The sequence below is a fragment of the Oryctolagus cuniculus genome, chromosome X (genome assembly GCF_051225735.1).
Source record: "Oryctolagus cuniculus isolate XC-2025 breed Fujian yellow rabbit chromosome X, ASM5122573v1, whole genome shotgun sequence".
NCBI lineage: Eukaryota > Metazoa > Chordata > Mammalia > Lagomorpha > Leporidae > Oryctolagus > Oryctolagus cuniculus.
The window spans coordinates 6293209-6311849 of record NC_142888.1 but is presented as its reverse complement, the minus strand read 5'-3'; the positions used below and the strand labels follow the sequence as shown (position 1 = coordinate 6311849).

Here is an 18641-nt window from a genome sequence, read left to right as displayed (position 1 = left end):
CTTAAGAAGCAAATCCTGCTTACAGTTGTGCATTTTTAATAACTTAATTCAGTCTAAGAAACATTTGTTTGATACTTCTTCAGTGCTCAATACTGTAGTAGGCACCTGTTAATAAAAAGATGAGTAATACGTGGTCTGTGCCATGCAAGAGCTCCGATCCTAATGTGGAAGGCAAATATCTGGACCAATAATTATCAGGCTGCGTGGGAGTTGCAACTAGAATAGTATGTGTGAAATACAAAGGCCAGACACAAAAGAGGGTCTAAGGGAGGACATAAAGTAGCACATGGGTTATGAAGAAAGAGATGGGATTGTTCTGAGGGAGGCTCTTTAGCTACGCTTGTTCCAGGTTCCTGTCTCCATGTGAGGAAGAATTCAAGGAGAAGATGTAAATAAATGTGAGCAGAGAAGCAAGATTTATTTCAAGGCAAATGGAAAGTACACACTCAGGAGGAAGTGTGGGTGACCTCATGGGAGAGCACTACTGCCATTAACAAAGTTCAGCCCATCCTTCTATAGGCTCTGGAGGCGGAGGCGTAGTGGGTAGTGTCTGGGCCAGGGTTTGATTGAATATGCAAATGGAGGCAGAGTTTAGGGTGGGACTTGAGTAATGCCCATTTCTGTGCCCCTTTTTAGGAAATCTCTAGTCTCATGGCATCAGGTACTCGGTGAGTGTGGGGTTCGGCAGCAGGTGCGTGATCATAGTGGGTGTGCTGGTCATGGTAATGCTATCATCAATGCAGAAACTCATTGTGCAGCCATGTTGGATATTTCTAGCTGGCACAACCCCAGTGGCTGGATCTGACTAGAAGGGCACAGGGTTTGAGCAGTGCACTAAGGGCTGTGGCACAGGTGCTGGCAGTTCTCTGTTTCTCTCCATTAAACTACTTCCCTGCTTACAGCAGAATGTACAAGGGAGAGAAAGGACAGAAAATTCCAATAGAAGATAAAATACAGGAGAAGTCATGGAAGCATAAAATTACATATCTAGTTCAGAAAAAAGAATGCGTAAATCAAGGTAGGAATAGGGATTAGGTGGAAACAAGGACAAGGTTTCTCAGGAGACAAGGGACATGATCAGATTTCACTTTCAGAAGTTTCCTCTTGGAGGGGCCAGCCTTTTAGTGTAGTGGGTTAGGCAATGCCAGCATCCCATATGGGTGCTGGATAGAGTCCTAGATGCTCCACTTCTGATCCAGCTCCCTGCTAATGTCTGGGAAAGCAGTAGAGGATAGCTCAAGAGGTTGCCACACACGTGGGAGACCCAGATGGAGTTCCTGGTACCTGGCTTCAGCCTGCCCCCGCCCTGGCCATTGCAGCCTTTTGTGTTGTAAGCCAGCAGATGGAAGAGTCTCTCTGTCTGTCTGTCTGTCTGTTTCTTCCTCTCTGTCTGTAACTCTGAGTTTCAAATAAATGAATCTTTAAAATTTAAAAAAAAAATAAGCTTCCTCTTGGGACAATAGCTGACTAGGCTCTTCCACACCAATAATGCTGCTGGGAACAATTAGAAAAACTGGGGGGAGAGGACCACACACAAAAGAACTTTCACTTAAATGAATCCCAGGACTACCAAGGCAGTGAGAATTTTCAGAGTCAAGATCAACAAGAAGATGGAAGCCAAGAGGCTTGAGACAAGTATTTGGGAATACTATTACCATTAAGGTGATTGCCAATTCCAAAAGTGAAAGCAGCAGTTGAGAGCTAAGCATAAGAAGGCATAAAGGGACCAAAAGACTTGGTTCAGACTGCCAAGGGAAAGGGGCCCTGGTAAATGTCCCCAGCTGACAATCAGTCCACAAAGGGCTACACCCTACAAGGAAGGCTGAGCTGGAAATGAAACAGCTCTCAAAAAGGATTAAAGCCCAGCTTTAAGTCATCTCAGTTCCTGCCCGGATAAAGGCAATTAGCCCCACGCCTAGTGGTCTAACAAATGCAACAATAAATCCTCTCCTAAGAAAGTTTGCATTATGTAGAGCATCAAAACATCCATAAAATTTGAATGTGAATATTTGGCACCCAATCAAAAATAATCAAGGACATCAGAGATAAGATGGAACTGAAACCCAGGAATTTTTTTTTTAAAGACAGAAAAAAAAGACCCACAGGAAAGCTAAAGAATGGAGTTAATGACACAGACTTTAAAATGACCACAATGACATGTTCAAAAACGTAAACCACAAGTGGCGAATTTTGGCAGAGAAAACTACAGAAAGGAAACCAATGTGCTTCTGCTTCTCAGGAACATGAAGTCAGCAACACTCCACCCTGTCCTTTCCACTCAATGAAGCCATGAACTCTGGACAGAATGCAGGCAGCAGCTATCCAAGGACTCTCAAAATTAGATTCTAGGAGAAGGATGAGGGGAAAAAATCCAGAATTCAAAGTACCGTGAAGCAACAGTGAGTTCTCCTTGCTATCCCCTGCCAGCCCCTGGTGTGAATTCAAGGCAACCTGAATCCAGGAGGTGGACACCCAGGCATAGACAGATATGATATTGGAAATGACCCCCTAAAATATATACGAAATGTGGCCCCTTAGAGTTCCCCAGAAGTCCCGTCTGGGGTGCCATATATGTTATCAGAATTTGGGGTACCATACAATATCACCATATGCTTATTAATAAATTCTCAATATTAATAAGCCTGAGGGGGTTCTTGCCTAATATTTAGAGAAGAATTCTAAGTACTGGCATCAATAAACGAGGCAGCATGGTACATTTTAGGCTTTTATTTAGTGAGAAATATGCATAGAAGAGTGAGAGCTTTATTTAAGACAGAGAGGTAAATCTGGATTCATACCGAGCACCAAGAACCAGCCACATGTAGGAACATCTAGGCCAGGAAGCCTAGGGCGGGTGGCCCAAAGGCCACGTGCCCTGGAGGAGCAGGGCTACAGCCAGCCCCCTCCTGACAAGAGGCCGGAGAAAAAGAGAAGGGCCGGACACACTGAGTCCTAGGCTTTTAATCCACTTCCAAAGGGGAGTGGTTAATTAACCTGATTGGCTTATGGGCACCCAGATGTGGCCAGGTAGGGGCATGTGGTCACACAGGGGCGTGGCAAAGTATCAGGCAGGGTGTGAGGTCACACAGGGGCGTGGCGAAGGCGTGGTCTTCCAGCTCACAAACCTAATCAATTTAACCTATATGCCTGCCTACTTCAGATAGAGACCTAGGAGCAGCCCTTTGCATCTTGCTAAGCAGAGGGAAAAGAGGCCTGACTCGGAGAAGGATGGGGGGACCCCCACATTTTTGTTGTTGTCACACCCTCAGCCCCCAGACAATGCTGTAGTGGCAGTCAAGGCAGCAGAATGACAGGGCCACCAGGGGCCACAGGGCCTATTCAATAACCAGGACCCCCAAACCAAAAGTTGGTTCTTTGAAACTCTAAAAATGATGTATAAATTCCTTTCAAGACTAGTCAAGAAAAAGAGAGTACAGATATCTAATATAATGAATTAAAAGTGAAATATCGCTACAGATCCCACAGCCTTTGAAATAATAAGGAAATAAACAGCTATCACCATCTGTCTGTAAAGGGGCCAGCATAATCTTGATACTGACAAGGCAGTTCTTTGTCTGGGCCCGCGAGGTGGCGCTCTGGGAGGCATGCTTGGATACAACATGTTCTCTCTTCCATGTAGGAGCTAAATCTGAAATTAAAAAAGAAAAAAAAAATCAAGAAACAACAACAACAAAAAGAAATTCCTGTGTGTATCAGTATTGCTTCAAATATGTTTTTGTCAAACTTTGTTTTATACATTTGTCAACCCAGTGGTTAAGAATGTTATCCTACTGTAGTTGTAATAAATCTGTGCATACTTTAAAATTTACTACATATGGGTGAAAAGGTCATCTTTCCATTTGATTAGTGTTTATAGCCCTTGCCTTTATTACTGCTCAACTCAGGTCTTTTTACTTGTTGATCTCTTTATTTCGTGGAACATTAAACCCTTGACTGTAATGGTAATTTAAAATGTCCTCTGAAAAACTAAAAAAGAAATCTGGATAGAGCTAGCCACACCCCATAGCTCTTGCACTCTGTGTGGATGCTGCCAACCAAGGTTTACGCCCTTGTGCCTCCTCGAAGGGTGGCCTGAGCTGCACCTAGGCCTACTAGCAACACACTGGGGGAGGCTGAGGAACAGTGTTCCAGAAGCTGTGCAGTGGAAACTTAAGACAGTTCCCGGCAATGAGTCCTGAGGTCTCACAGACTGTAAGTCCCTTGGAACTCTGGACCCCTCCTTGAAAGCTTTCTGTCCTCAAGGCCTTAGCACTTTGAACCTATGATAAAGATTTCTTAAACAGCACCAAAACCCACTCTATAAATTGGACTCCACTAAAATTAGAAGTTCTACATCACTAAAAAAGTGAAAATGAATGCACATATCAGGAGAGTATTTTCAGCTTTCATAAATAGTAAAGAATTTATACTCAAAATATATATTTTAAAAGAAGAGGAAATAAAAAAGGAACGATAGAGGAAAAAAGAAATAGACTTCTACAAATGCATAAGAAAAACCACAATTGGGGTGAGGGGAGGGAATGGGCCAAAACACTACATTATGCATTTTGAAAATTAAAAAATTGGGGGCTGGTGCTGTGGTGCAGCAGGTAAAGCCGCTGCCTGCAGTGCCGGCATCCCATATGTGCGCCAGTTTGATTTCTGGCTGCTCCACTTCAATTCAGCTCTCTGCTATGGCCTGGGAAAGCAGTGGAGGATGGCCCAAGTGCTTGGGACCCTGCACCCGCGTGGCAGCCCCAGGGGAAGTTCCTGGCTCCTGAATTCGGATTGACACAGCTCCGGCCGGTGTGACCAATTGGGGAGTGAACTAGCGGATGGAAAACTCTCTCTCTGCCTCTCCTTCTCTCTCTGGGTAACTGACATTCAAATAAATAAATAAATAAATCTTTTTTAAAAATTTTTAAAAAGAAAATTAAAAAATTTAAAAATAGATATCCAAATAATTAAGGAACAAAAAAATTCTCAATAGCATTGATGACTAGAATAATGCAAATTAAAGCCACAATGTGGTACAACTACAATTCCAATAAAATGGCTAACATTTGAAAGACTAACATTATGAGAACTTGGCAAAAATGTAGCCCAACTGAAACTCTTATACACTGCTGGTAGCAATAGAAATGGGCATAACAACTTTGGGAAAGAAACTCTTTGGAGTCTACTAAAGCTGAACTTACACATTCTCTGTTGCCCAGAAATCCCTCTTTTAAGTACATACCAACAGAATTGAGCATGTCAAGAATATTTAAAAAGTTGAGTGCATAGAGGTAGAGTAGAATGGTGGTTACCAGAAGAGGGGAAGCAAGTGGGATAAGGAGAGAACTGGAAACTGTTAGTCAAATGGTACAAAGCTTCAGTTCGACAAGAGGAATACATTTTTAAGATCTATTCCACTGCAAAGTGACTAGAGTTGTAATAATGTATTATTATATATTTCAAAATAGCTTACAAAAGTAAATTTCAAATATCTCACTGTAAAATACAAGTGAGGTGATGGATATGTTAACTTTGATCACTTCACAGTGTACTCAATAAATGTATACAATTATTTGTCCATTGAAAATATTAATGAAACTTTCAAAAATATTTATATCAATATAATTTTTCAATATAAAAACTTAAAATAACCCAGGTAGCCATCAGTGTTATAAGAATAAATGAATCTCACACATTCTTTAAAGTGGAAATCCATCCAGCAATAAAAAAATTAATGAAATATGTCTATACATAGTGCCATGGATGAATCTCACAAACATACTGTTGAATGAAAGAAACCAGTTACAAAAGAATATATTGTTTGAGTCCATCTATTTAAAGTTCAAAACCAGGAAAAAAGAATCCATTATTTTTAAAGTTAGGCTATTGGCTACCTTGGCAAGAGAAGTGACTGGGAGTTGGTAGGAGGGTCCCTTCTGAGGTGCTGGTGAAGTTCTAGTCTTGAACTGATTGGTGACTACCCATGGGTCTGTTTACTCTGAAAATCCATTGAGCTGTATACCTCGGATTTGTGCACCTTTTTAAATGTTATGTTTCAATTAACAAGTTACTTTTTTAAAAACTACAAGCACGTAGCAACAACAGTATAATAATCAAGTTCAGCGAAGTCTTCAAACTTAAAAAAGTCTATGATGTGTCAGTATTAGCATTTAATGCATAAATAAATCACTGATTTTATGCATTTCTGCCTTCTTTATTGATTTATGAATTTCATTTCACTTCAGGTACTAAAGCAATTTAATTTAAAGATAGCTTAGTGTTCTCAAATTTGTACCCTGGATGTTTAGCATGAGGGTATATTAAAAACCCACAAATAGGGGATCTGTCTAAACTCGTTGGAGTTCTGAGTTTAAAGCAATTCTCTCAGAAGCTACACTTAAAATATTTAAGAAAGTTATTTCAACAACCCTGGGTTTGAAATTTAGATTAGGTGTGTTGGAGCACAAAATTAAAACGTAAATAATAAATCTTTCTTTCTTTCGATTCAAGATAATTGAGTGAACAGAGATTCACCGCTCCTTGTTACAAACACCATTGAAGAAGAAATATCAAAATCATCATTTCACAGTCTGTTGGGAGCCTGTGATGAGTGTCAGCAATAAACTTGGAAAGAAAGAGCTGCCGGGTAGGTATAAATTCAGTCGGCTCACATTGGCAGCGACACCCAGCAGCACGAAGCGGCCTAGGAAATCCTAACCCTTTACAGTATTGGCAAAAGCAGACACCCTTCAAGGAGATTTTTCCCAGTGGAAGCTCAGCATAAGCACAAAGTCAGAGGCAGTGGTGCTGAGAGAAGTTGGCTACAGACCTTCAGCCACTGTCATCCAGTGGGGGAGGGAGGAGCTACTTATATTCCTCTGTGCATGTGTTCATGACAAACTGTCCTCGCTGGTCCATGCAAGGCCCAGCCCTCATTGTCATATTGTATTTATTTCTTTAATCTCATTGCCTACACTCATTCATATCCCCTCCTTAATTCCCCCATTCAACATTATGTTTTCAAGACATCTGTGTGACTATGTACAACTAATGAGACACTTATAATCATTGCGCAGTATTCCCTGAGTTGGATTCCCTCTAGTCTCACTACTAAAACTAATGTGATGAGAATTTTTTAAAGATTTATGTATTTATTTGCTTGTTTGTTTGAAAGAGCCACACAGAGAGGGGCAGACACAGAGCATTCTTCCATCTGCCGCTGCACTCCCCAAATTGGCCACAACAGCCATGTTTGGATCAGACTAAAACCAGGAGTCAGAAACTCCATCTGGGTCTCCCACATGGTTAGTAGAGTCCCGAGTACTCAGGCCATCTTCTGCTGCCTTCTCAGACATATTAGTGGGAATCTGGATGGCAAGCCGAGTAGCCAGGACTCAAAAGTTTAACCTGCTCTGCCACAACACCGGCCCTATGATGAGTATCATTGAATGTAGCCGCCGTATAATCCTGTCTGAGAATTTCCAAGATATAGCTGACCACAACTGGAATTGCTGGGTTCTAATGTATACAGATTTTTCATTTGGTCAAAAGCTGCCAGATTAATCATTCAAATAGCCACAAGAGTCTACACCCCCCACCCTCATACCCCCCAACACACTCCAGCAATGTACAATGATTCCTATTCCCCCACAGACTTGCTGTAACCCACTTTTCTAATGTTTGCCAACATGGTAAATGCAAGATTATTTCTCTTGTCCTAGTTTTCATTTCTCTAATAATTAATGATTTAGAACACATCTTCACACATTCCATATAGTCTTTTGTATTCCTCTTCTGTGAATTGCTACTTCTTTGTCTTTTGCCTATTTTCCTACTAGGATATCTTCTATTTATTTCCAAGAGTTTTGTTTTCTCTCTATCTATTATCTGACTGTTTACCCAGTTTTCTTCATTGAACAAAAATCCTTAATCTTTATATAATCAAATTCATCTCTCTTCTTTTTCCTTTGAAGTTTTATTTAATATCCTTTTTGATCACAAAGAAATCTCCAGCACCATCTTCTATTAACTTTATAGCTTTCTCTTTCACATTTACTTCCTTCATGCATGTGGAGTCCACCTTTGAACATGATAAGCAGTTGGATCCCAGTATACCATACACAATGGATTTCTTCTTTGCTTCAGATAGTAAGTTAGTGTTCCCTAAACCATCTACTAAGCAATCCATCCTTTCCCCATTGATTTCTGGTGCCATTTTACATATTAAATTCTTACATATGCAAGATCTGTCGGAGTTCTCTATTTCTTCCTGCACCAGTACCATACATACACTATAGCTTTGAAATAAGCCTTTATATATGAACAGAGAACTCTTTACTTTGTTTTTCATTTACAAAATTGAGTTACTATTTGCAGAAGTTGATCCTTCCAGATTACTTTTAGAGCAAAGTTACTGAGTTGTCAAAAAAAAAAATCTAAGTTGATTCTGGCATTTGGTTACATTTTATAATTAATGTATATAAATAATTATTTCACATCTTAACAGATGTGAAATACATGCAGTTTCTCTTCAAACTACTCAACTCTGCCATGGTTGCATGAAATCAGCCGTAGACAGCATGGAAAACATTTTCCAAGAGATAATAATGGCTCCCCATTTATTCACATCTCCTTTTCTATCCTTTAATAGGGCTTTAAATTTTTTCCATAGAAGCATTGTACATCCTTGGTTATGCTAATTCCTAGGTACTTTAAAGCAAGAATCAGCAAACTTTGTGAAGGGCCAGATAGCAAGTTTTTTAAGGTTTATAGGCCTTACAGTTTCAGTTAAAACTACTCAGTTTTTCCCTTGTTGCATGAAAGGAGCCATAGACAATCCAGAATGCAAATATTACATGTTAATAAAATTTTAATAATAAAATAATTTATTTAAAAACATATAGTACATTGTCATTATATATACGTACTGTGCAATAGGAACCAAAAAATTCTTACTCCTACCTAGTTATAACTCAGTACCCTGTTAACCAACTTTTCCCCATATCTTCCTTCGCACTTCCATCCCCAGACTCTGGTAACCACCACTCTACTCTTAACTCCTGTAAGATCAACATTTTTATATTCTACATATGAAAGAGATCATGTAGTACTTGTCTTTTTATGCCTGGCTTATTTTACTTAACATAATGACCTCCACTCCCATCCATGTTGTTGCAAATGACAAGAGTCCATCTTTTTAAGGCTAAGTAGTATTCCATTGTATATGTACCACATTTTTTAATCCATTCATCAATGGAAAGATGCTTAGGTTGCTTCAGTTTCTTGTCTATTGTGAGCAGTGCTATCAAATATAGCTTTACAGTGTTTTTTGGTTTGTTTCTTGATTTGTTGTGCTTTTTTATATTTAGGGTATTTTTTGCAATTATAACCGCTAGATTTTTTACAAATTTCTAAGCAGTTGTTTCTAGTGTGAAGAAATGATACTATTGATTTCATAAGTTGATCCTGTATTTCACAAACTTGTTTCTTTATTGTTTTTTCTATGTAGATATTTACACTATCTAGATGTAGTTACAGCTTTGTGACTTGCATCTTTGCCTCATTCCCGATCTTCCAAGTTTCTCAATTAAATAAAATGTTTGCTGTAGGGATTTGGTATGTGACCTTTCCTACAATGAGGAAAATTCTTTTTCATGCAAAAAAAAAAAAAACTTTGTAAAGGCTTGGATAATAAAAAGATTTTAAATTATCAAAGACATCTACTGCATCAATGGGGAGAATAGTACTCTTTTCTCCACTGAGATTTTTGCCATCTACATTCATAGTGAGATGCGCCTCTGAGTAATTTTTCTTTTACTGCATTGTTCATATCCAGTTTTGTAACCAGAATTCACTAGCCTCATAATATGTAATGGATATATTTTGTGTCTTCCAGAAAAACGTATCTGATATGCAAATGATTCTTTTAAAGCTTGGTAGGAAGTATGTATAAGACTATATTGTCCTAGAAAGGGAGTTGGAAGTTTAATGGCCATACATTTTTTGATGCTTCCTGTTCTTTTTCACCAACATTTTTACTGAGATGTGATTGACAATAAACATTGTACATGTTTAACATGACATATATGTTTATATGTCCAACATGCTGTTTTGGTATACCTGTGAAACAATTCCCAGAATCAGGCTAATTAACCTATCCATCACCTCATATATTTATCTTTTTCTTTTGGTGAGAATGCTCAAGATCTTATTCTCTTAGAACATTTCAAGTATACAACACAATAGCATTAACTACACACACCAAAATGTACATACGAGCTCCGAAGATTATTCATCCTGCATAACTGAAACATTTGCAACAACATGGATGAACCTAGGGAACACTATGTTAAGTGAAATAAGACAGGAGCTGAAAGACACACACTGCATGATCTCATTCATATGCAGAATCTAGAAAAGTCAAATTCATAGAAGCGGAGAGTAGAACAGTGGTTGCCAGAGGTTGGGGATGGGGGAAATCACAGGATGTTATTTAGAGGGCATAAACTTTTCTACCAAATTCTTAAGTGAATTTTAGCATTTAAAAAACTTTTTCTTGAAAATAATCTAGTAATGTACATTTTCAAATTTAATTACTTAGAATTACTTTTATGCTCTTTTATTCTTGTTAGTCTCTATTTTATCTGTAGTTTTAAAACTTTTTGACTCAAAAGTATAGCTCATTTCATTTCAGCATTTCTTGTTTCTTGATAAATGAATTAACAACAACTACAAATTTCCCTCTAAGTGAGGACAATGTTCTGTCTCCCACAATATTTGACAAAGTAGGGTTTTGTTATTTGCTTGAATTTAATTTTAATTCTTTACTTATTACCAGTGGGATTTTTAGTATTATACTATTCAGTTTCCCATCTCACAAGAATTTTTAGCAATGCTTCTGTTTGTATTCTAATTTCATTACATTGTCTTACGAGAACACCATTGTTTAATATTGATGCTTTTGAATTCCTTTGTGGAATTTTATACTGAACTCTTTGAAAATGTACTTAAAAAGAATGTGTTTAATATAATTAATACCTAATGGCTGAAGATCACTTGCTTGTGTATTCAGACCTCCTGTGTCTCAGCTTATGTTTGATTGTTTGTTCTGTGGATTCTATAACGCACTGTGTTTAAACATCTAAATCCCCTTACCATGCTACTGTGAGTAGTTGCTTTATATATTTTTTAAAGTTTTATTTATTAATTTGAAATCAGAGTTACACAGAGAGAGAAGGAGAGGCAGAGAGAGAGAGGTCTTCCATCCACTGGTTCATTCCCCAATTGGCCACAATGGATGGAGCTGCGCTGAGCCAACGCCAGGAGCCAGGAGCCAAGAGCTTCTTCCGGGTCTGCCATGCAGGTGAAGGGCCCAAGGATTTGGGCCATCTTCCACTGCTTTCCCAGGCCAGCAGCAGGGAGCTGGGTCAGAAGTGGAGCAGTCAGGACTCAAACCGGTGCCTATATGGGATGCCGGTACTGGAGGCAGTGGCTTTACCCACTACACCACAGCACTGGACCCAATTGCTTTATATATTTTGAGGCTGTATTATTGGATACATAGTCATGATTGTTTTGTCCTTCTCATTCCACTGTAATGTTTTGCTTACAAAGACCTCTTTACCCATTACAAGAATTTTTGCTTGAATTATATTTCATCAGCTATTAAAAATGCTGTCCCAGATTCTGTTGATTCATATATACTTGGTATACATTTTCATCTTTTTTGTTTTAATTTTTATATTTCCTTACCTTTTATTTATTTAATATTCTTTGGTTGATTGGTTTTTCTGTTTTGTTTGTTTAATCTTTTTTTTTAACTTTTATTTAATGAATATAAATTTCCAAAGTACAGCTTATGGATTACAATGGCTTCCCCCCCCCCATAACGTCCCTCCCACCCGCAACCCTCCCCTTTCCCACTCCCTCTCCCCTTCCATTCACATCAAGATTCATTTCCGATTCTCTTTATATACAGAAGATCAGTTTAGCATACATTAAGTAAAGATTTCAACAGTTTGCTCCCACACAGAAACATAAAGTGAAAAATACTGTTTGAGTACTAGTTATAGCATTAAATCTCAATGTACAGCACACTAAGGACAGAGATCCTACATGAGGGTCAGTGCACAGTGACTCCTGTTGTTGACTTAACAAATTGACACTCTTGTTTATGGCATCAGTAATCACCCTAGGCTCTTGTCATGAGCTGCCAAGGCTATGGAAGCCCTCTGAGTTCAGCGACTCTGATCATATTTAGACAAGGCCATGGTCAAAGTGGAAGTTCTCTCCTCCCTTCAGAGAAAGGTACCTCCTTCTTTGATGACCCGTTCTTTCCACTGGGATCTCACTCGCGGAGATCTTTCATTTAGGTTCCCCCCCCCCACCCAGAGTGTCTTGGCTTTCCATGCCTGAAATACTCTCATGGGCTTTTCAGCTGGATCCGCATGCCTTAAGGGCTGATTCTGAGGCCAGAGTGCTGTTTAGGACATCTGCCATTCTATGGGTCTGCTGTGTATCTCACTTCCCATGTTGGATCATTCTCTCCCTTTTTTATTCTATCAGCTAGTATTTGCAGACACTATGCTTGTTTATGTGATCCCTTTGGTTCTTAGTCCTATCATTATGATCAATTGTGAACAGAAATTGATCACTGGGACTAGTGAGATGGCATTGGTACATGCCACCTTGATGGGATTGAATTGGAATCCCCTGGTATGTTTCTAACTCTACCGTTTGAGGTAAGTCAGCTTGAGCATGTCCCGAATTGCACATCTTTTCCCTCTCTTATTCTCACTCTTATATTTAACAGTGATCACTTTTCAGTTAAGTTTCAGCACTTAAGAAGAATTGTGTATTGATTATAGTATTCAACCAAAAGTATTAAGTAGAACAAACAAACAAAAATACTAAGAGGGATAACATATTAAGTTGCTCATCAACAGTCAGGGTGAGGGCTGATCAAGTCACCGTTTCTCCTAGTATTCATTTCACTTTAACAGGTTTCCTTTTTGGTGCTCAGTTGTGTTAGTTGTTTAATCTTTTAATTCAGTTTTAATTGAATTTTTATTTAATCTTATTTTTAATCCAGTGTTCTCCATTTTTTAATGGTAATATTGAAACACTTGCATTTATTGCCTCTCCTCCCATATCTCTCGCTCATATCATATCTTCTTCTCTGCTTAATAATTACAGATCAAGTTTTCTATTGAAGGAGAGGCTAATGTAGTAGTTATACTTCCCATAATTAATGACTTGGCAAAGACAGGTCTTGAAGTAGCTATAAAACTATACATAGCTTCAGAGAATTTTTTATTTTTGACAAGGTAAAAAGCTAACACCAGCTACTGACAGGGTTCCAAATAAACCATGGAAGAACCACACAACTGAGAAGAACAGATAGAACTAAGGAACTAGCCAAATAAGCAAACCACTGTGGAATGCCTTGAGAAGCCATAGGGTCAGGCAGCTGTGAATTTATACATCTGAGAACAGTGGCATCCTGGGCCAGTCGATAGGCAATCACAGCAGGTGTTTGATAAAATGGAGGAAGACCATTAAAGTGCCCTCTTAACCTTTCTTCCACATTCTCTCAAGATGTTCCTGTTCCCCACACAGAAAAGGTGGCAGCAGCTTGGGGGACCCATGTCAGGCAGGTTCTTACAGGCAGTACAAAAACATTCTTGCAGTAAGGAGTTCATAAAAGTAGGTTGGAGTAGACAAGTGCAACCCAAGCAGTCACTCCTCCCTTCTTCCTCTCTAAGTCTTCGAAGATGGCAGACTATAGTTTAAGGTGATCACCACACCCATGTGGCTTCTCTAAGTATTTAAAGAAAGGATTTATAAGAATTAGAAAGATTGCTTTGTGGAGTAGTAGCAAATGGTTCTGTGGTTTCTGAGGCATCCCACACTTGGGTTCATCCACTCTTCTATCCAGAAAACCCTCATGAGGGTCATAAACAACTAGAGCCTGGGCTTTGTCCATTTCTAATGTGCATTACTAAAGAGAATAGCTGATGCCCAAGGAATATGGCCATGCTGGCCAAAACACATTTATCCCTGAAAAATGCAACATCTGCAAAAGAAAGACAGCAAATTAAACAATGTATACCACATGCAGCAATTACTGGAATAGGTGGTATGTTAAGTACTCTCCAAGACATTTGAAGTTATTGAATTATAACACAGTGAAAAGAAGACTTTAAAATGGTCCAAGTGAAAATGTTAAGTATCAAAAATATAATCATAGCAATGAAATCTTTAATAGCTAGGATAAGTAACAGCCAAAATTACTGAGCTAGACCAAATTACTAAGCTAGAAATCAGATTGCAGTAGTTTGACCTAAGACCACAAAAAAGGATAAGAAAAATAAACTGCAAAAAGCCAGTTAATATGGATGATTAAAATAGCAACATCCTGAAAACAGGAACCACAGAAGGAAAAAATGTTTATCCTCATTTGAGCATTACATATTACATACATATGTCAAATCATAATACTGTACCCCATAAAAATACAAATGTTAAATGGCAATTTTAATACTGAGGATAAAAGGCATTTGGAATCAGAGAAGTACAACTGCAGGACAAATGCAGCCTTCCATCTGGTTTTATAAATAAAGTTTTATTGGAACACTGCCACATCCATTATTTATTGTCCTGGCTGCTTTCAACCTACAGTGGCATGTTAAGAAGTTCTGAGACAGACAGTATGACCCACAAATCCTAGAATATTTACTATCTGACTCTCTATAGAAAAAGTTTGTCTAATCATTGCTTTAATAAGTACAGGAATTAACACCATATGTGGGTTGAATGAGACAGGATGGCCATAATAAACAGTCTGATGCAGGAAGAGGAAAAAGGACAAATGCAGTGTTCACCAGCTCACAGCAATTCTGTGACCCTTAGGACCATGAAGGTCACCTACTGTAGGTGTATCTTCATGTCACGGAGTGCTCGTACTTATTGTCTAAATCATAAAGTCGCGTGGGAAACCCACCAAATTTGTAGATAAGTTATTTCTGTGGCATCTAAATCCAAAATCAAGGAAACTATATTTCCAAGCTATCTAAATGCTATGTGCTTGAATACTCTGTTAAGATAATGTACGAAGGGTAGGTGAACTTAATGAGGCTTGAGGTCTAAGGAAAAAGGAGAGGGGGGTTATCAAAGAGAGAAAAGGTAGGAAACCAAAATAGAGAGTGCAAGGGAACTGACAGTTGGCAGGTTCCTTCTTGTGGTTACAGGGTTGGGACCTGAAGACAGACATGGCACAGATAAAACCTCTGGTCTGTTCCATACAGGACTTTGTGCAAGGTGCACAAGATGCACCAGACACTCTGCTGTTGCAAGTTCCTTACCCTGGTGAGTGTAGGAATACTCTCTCCTCATATCCTGTCTCAAAAGGCCCTGAACATAAAGGGAAACCTGCCACTATGCCTACCTGAAATTTAGGCTTTCACCTCAGGTTTTAATCTACTGTGAAATCCACAAACCCAGAAGTTGATTACTAATGGCTGCACATTCAGAGTCCTAAGCTGCCTAAATTGGTGATTTTTTCATATTTCTGCTTTATCTTTCTAATGCTTTATAAATAACTATTCATCAGAACACATAACTGCCTCCATTCATTAGCACATGTGACCAGAGAGGTGACAATAGGCTATGTTGAAACATGATTTTCAAAATGATAGCTCCTGGCCGGCGCCGCGGCTCACTAGGCTAATCCTCCGCCTTGCGGCGCCGGCACACCGGGTTCTAGTCCCGGTCGGGGCGCCGGATTCTGTCCCGGTTGCCCTTCTTCCAGGCCAGCCCTCTGCTGTGGCCAGGGAGTGCAGTGGAGGATGGCCCAAGTGCTTGGGCCCTGCACCCCATGGGAGACCAGGAAAAGCACCTGGCTCCTGGCTCCTGCCATCGGATCAGCGCGGTGCGCCGGCCGCAGCGCGCCGGCCGCGGCGGCCATTGGAGGGTGAACCAACGGCAAAGGAAGACCTTTCTCTCTGTCTCTCTCTCTCACTGTCCACTCTGCCTGTCAAAAATTAAAAAAAAAAAAAAAAAAAAAAAAAAAAAAAATGATAGCTCCTTGGGGCTGGCATTGTCGTGTAGCAGGTTAAGTCATATTGGAGCACCTGGGCAAGTCCCAGCTACTCTGCTTCCCATCCAGCTCCCTGCTAATACACCTGGAAAGCAGCAGGAGATGGCCCAAGTATTTGGGCCCCTGCCACCCATGTGGGACACCCAGATGTAGTTCCTGGCTCCTGGCTTTAGCCTGGCCCAACCTTGGCTGTTGTGACCTTTTGGGGGAATGAACTAGTAGATAAAAGATTGAGGCATTTTTCCTCTCTTTCTTTCTCTCTCTCTCTCTCTCTCTCTCTTTCTCTTTCTCTTTCTCTCTAACACTCTGCCTTTCAAATGGATGAATAAATAAATCTTTTAAAATGTGTAGCTTTTTTAACATATAGCTCTGAATAACAAACAGAACTCAAAGCTACTCATTTGGATGAAAGTCTGGCAAGCTTGGAAATTTCAGAAAAGAGATTTTCGAGAATCAATTAAAGTCTCTTGTACTTAACCTAAAAAGAATAAATCCAGGTGAGTTCAAAAGGGTTTCCAAATCCACCAAAATTTCCCTTTCTCTGAATGCAGGGTTAGCACCAGGTCCTTGGACCAGCAACTGTCAAGCACTTTCTGGGCATGGATCAATTGGGAAGGCAATATGATGGCAATGTCAGCTAACTGCACACTCTTGCCCATGAATGCTGCCCTACACTGGCAGGGCTCCTCTGCCCTCTCTAATCGCTTCCAGAATTTTCCAGAGTCCTATGAATTTGTTCATGATTTTGTCACTCTAGAAATTTACCCACATCCCAGGTAACAGAACTCTAACTTCAACTAAATATTTGCTGATACTGATCCTAACTTAAAAGTGAGGGTTGGATAATGAAAGGATTAAGAGTCAAAGGGATCACATAAACAAGACTAATGTCTGCTAATACTAACTGAAAGAATTAAAAAGGAGAGAACGATCCAACATGGGAAGCGGGATACACAGCAGACTCATAGAATGGCAGATGCCCTAAACAGCACTCTGGCCTCAGAATCAGCCCTTAAGGCATTCAGACCTGGGTGATGAGCCCGTGAGAGTATTTTAGGCATGGAAAGCCAAGACACTCTGGAAAAAAAAAAACTAAATGAAATATCTCTGCGAGTGAGATCCCAGTGGAAAGAACGGGCCATCAAAGAAGGAGGTAAGGAGGTACCTTTCTCTAAAGGGAGGAGAGAACTTCCACTTTGACTATGACCTTATCTAAATAAGATTGGAGTTGGCAAACTCAAAAGGCTTCCATAGCCTTGGCAACCCATGACAAGAGCCTAGGGTGATTACTGATGCCATAAACAAGAGTGTCAATTTTTAAATCAACAACAGGAGTCACTGTGCATTTACTCCCCATGTAGGATATCTATCCTTAATGTGTTGTATGATGTAAATTAATGCTATAACTAGTACTCAAACAGTACTTTACACTTTGTGTTTCTGTGTGGGTGCAAACTGTTGAAATCTTCACTTAATATATACTAAATTGATCTTCTGTATATAAAGTCAATTGAAAAGGAATCTTGATGTGAATGGAATGGGAGAGGGAGCGGGAGATGGGAGGGTTGCGAGTGGGAGGGAAGTTATGGCGGGGGGGAAGCCACTATAATCCATAAGCTGTACTTTGGAAATTTATATTCATTAAATAAACGTTTTTTAAAAAGTGGGGGTTGGGGCCGGCACTATGGTGTAGCCAGTAAAGCCACTGCCTGCAGTGCCAGCATCCCATATTGGTGCCGGTTTGAGACCCAGCTTCTCCCCTTCCAATCCAGCTCTCTGCTATGGCCTGGGAAAGCAGTAGAAGATGGCTCAAGTCTGTGGGCTCCTGCACCCATGTGGGAGACCTAGAAGAAGCTCCTGGCTCCTGGCTTTGGATTGGCACAGCTCTGGCCATTGCAGCCAATTGGGGAGTGAACCAGTGGATGGAAGACCTCTCTCTCTCTCTCTCTCTCTCTCTCTCTCTTTTTCTCTGCCTCTCCTCTCTCTGTGCAACTCTGACTTTCAAATAAAATAAACAAGTTTTTTTTTTTTTGACAGGCAGAGTTAGGCAGTGAGAGAGAGAGAGAGAGACAGAGAGAAAGGTCTTCCTTCCGTTGGTTCACCCCCCAAATGGCCGCTACGGCCAGCACACTGCGCCAATCCGAAGCCAGGAGCCAGGTGCTTCTCCTGGTCTCCCATGCAGGTGCAGGGCCCAGGCACTTGGGCCATCCTCCACTGCCTTCCCGAGCCACAGCAGAGAGCTGGCCTGGAAGAGGGGCAACCGGGACAGAATCCGGCGCCCCGACTGGGACTAGAACCCGGGGTGCCAGCACTACAGGTGGAGGATTAGCCTAGTGAGCAGCGGTGCCGGCCAACAAATCTTTTTTTAAAAAAGTGGGGGGCAGGGGGAAGGTCCAGAAAGGAAAAATACTAGTAAATTGTAAAGGAAACTTCATGCCCCAAAAGTGGTGTCCCTGAAACTAAGAAATCAAGCCAGCGTTCTATAGCAGCACCCAGGCCACTATTCTTCCTCTAGCTGCTCCTGCAAGCTGATGACAAAAACAGTCAG

General features: G+C 40.2%; 1 long non-coding RNA gene across 1 annotated transcript in view; it reads left to right on the top strand.

Moving 5' to 3' along the window:
* The window catches only part of LOC149119541 (uncharacterized), a 387982-nt gene extending 380906 nt beyond the window's left edge, over positions 1-7076 (top strand). The window contains exon 6 of the long non-coding RNA XR_016228489.1: positions 6508-7076. This is a non-coding gene — a long non-coding RNA (uncharacterized LOC149119541). The remainder of the gene's footprint in view (positions 1-6507) is intronic.
* The last annotated feature ends 11565 nt before the right edge of the window (positions 7077-18641 follow it).